Source organism: Cebus imitator, unplaced genomic scaffold, assembly GCF_001604975.1.
Source record: "Cebus imitator isolate Cc_AM_T3 unplaced genomic scaffold, Cebus_imitator-1.0 Scaffold128, whole genome shotgun sequence".
In the NCBI taxonomy this organism is placed as follows: Eukaryota; Metazoa; Chordata; class Mammalia; order Primates; family Cebidae; genus Cebus; species Cebus imitator.
Window position 1 is genome coordinate 1,883,853 of NW_016107443.1, and position 2,001 is coordinate 1,885,853.

Genomic DNA, 2,001 nt, shown 5'->3' on the forward strand with positions numbered 1-2,001 from the left:
AATCAGGGGACTGGCTCATCCAGGAGTGACCAAGAACTGTCCATGCTGTGGGACTGGGCAGTCCCCACCGTGCTTCCCCTGGAAAGGAAATGGAGTTTCCTACTGTTGGAAATAGATGCTCGGTGCCGCAAAGAAAAATCAGCACTGAGACAAAGGATCTTTCAGCAATGCAATTTTTACTTCCTGGACTGCAGGAAGGGTACTGTCACTAGCCATCTTGCCACGAGAGTACAGTGAACAAAGGAACACACACAAATTTATTCCTTACGCATTTGGGATTGTCTTTACTGCTGTGTCTGATCTCCGTTGGCTGAAGTCGGACCTCACAATCTAAGCTAAAACCCGATTGGCTAACAACTTAAAACTTTTTTTTTTTTTTTTAAATATGGAACGCTTCACGAATTTGCGTGTCATCCTTGCGCAGGGGCCATGCTAATCTTCTCTGTATCGTTCCAATTTTAGTATATGTGCTGCCGAAGCGAGCACTTAAAACTTTTTTAAACAGGAAAGAGCAATGGAGAGCTGGGACCTGCCTGTGAGCATGTCCAGCACAGATATCTTGGTTAAAGTACAAGGACATAGAATGTACTATGTGCCTGTAAGCATGGCATGTCTAACAGCTGCCTAGGATAGGGCTTAACAAAGTTGTTAGCACACTTATTCTTTAAAAAGACAGGAAACCTTAAAAAGGAACTTTTCTACTTCCCATACCTACCGAGGCCTGATGGGGCTCCAGCATTGCCTGACTTCTGTTTCTCGAATTCACCTGCTCAGGGGCCAGACTTCTAGGCGCTGACTCAGTGCAGACAAGAGCAAAGTGGGTAAAGTCTGGGGACATGAAACATTCTTTTCAATCTCTTAAACCTGGCTTCTTGCCTTGTCATCTTATGCTGCTGCTGCCACCTAGCTTTAACCAGATATCACCCAAAGGCCTAAAGAAAGCTGTTACAGTGGCGAGAAGCGGCAGGAACACCAGGAACACAGACGACCGTGCACAGCCCCCTTTCTCGAACCCTTTCAGCCTGACTCCATTTTAAATAAATATGTCTAATAATTTCCATGCCAGGACCAAGTCACTGGCAGGGTTCTTAAAAGCAAAGTGGGCCTGGGCATAGTGGCTCACACCTGTAATCCCAACACTTTGGGAGGCTGAGGCGGGCAGATCACCTGAGGTCAGGAGTTCGAGACTAGTCTGACCAACATGGTGAAACCCCATCTCTACTAAACATAAAAAATTAGCTGGGCGTGGTGGTGCACGCCTGTAGTCCCAGCTTCTTGGGAGGCTGAGGCAGGAGAATCGCTTGAACCTGGGAGGCAGAGGTTGCGGTGAGCCGAGATCGTGCCACTGCACTTCAGCCTGGGCAACAAGAGTGAAACTGTCTCAAAAAAAAAAAAAAAAAAAAAAAAAAAAAAAAAAAAAACAAAGTGGAAAAAGGGGAGGCCTAGGCAGATTGAGCCTATTCCGAAAGAATATCTTCATCCATCTGAGGCCTATGAGTTCTCAATGAAAGCTGTGAGGTTTGCCAAAAGCTGTGAGATTCGTTTTGCTTCATTAAAAGATTATTTTCCAAGTGGAGGCGAACCCAAGTATCCCCTGGGGCAAGTGTCAAATTATAGGTTGTGTCAACTTTAGCATAAATACTGAATTCTTACGTCTGGGGCAGTGTTAGCCAATAGAAATATCATATAAGCCACATATGTGATTTTAAATGTTCTAGTCCTCACATTAATAAAAAAGAGAAATAGATGATATTCATTTTAATATTTGACATTATTTAAATAACATTTATTTTATTTTAATTATATATATATATATATATATATTTTTTTTTTTTTTTGAGACAGGGGCTTGCTCTGTCACCCAAGCTGGAGGGCAGTGGCGTGATCATGGCTCACTGCAGCCTCGACCTCCTGGGCTCAAGTGATCCTCCCAGTTCAGCCTCCCAAGTAGCTGGGACTGCAGGCATGCACCACCACATCAGGCTAATTTTTAAATTTTTT

The 2,001-nt window shown here is 43.9% G+C and overlaps 1 non-coding gene across 1 annotated transcript; it reads right to left on the reverse strand.

Moving 5' to 3' along the window:
• Positions 1–379: 379 nt before the first annotated feature.
• Positions 380–486, reverse strand: LOC119473017. Its single transcript, XR_005202186.1, has one exon. It is a non-coding gene; the product is annotated as a U6 spliceosomal RNA (small nuclear RNA).
• Between the last annotated feature and the right edge of the window lie 1,515 nt (positions 487–2,001).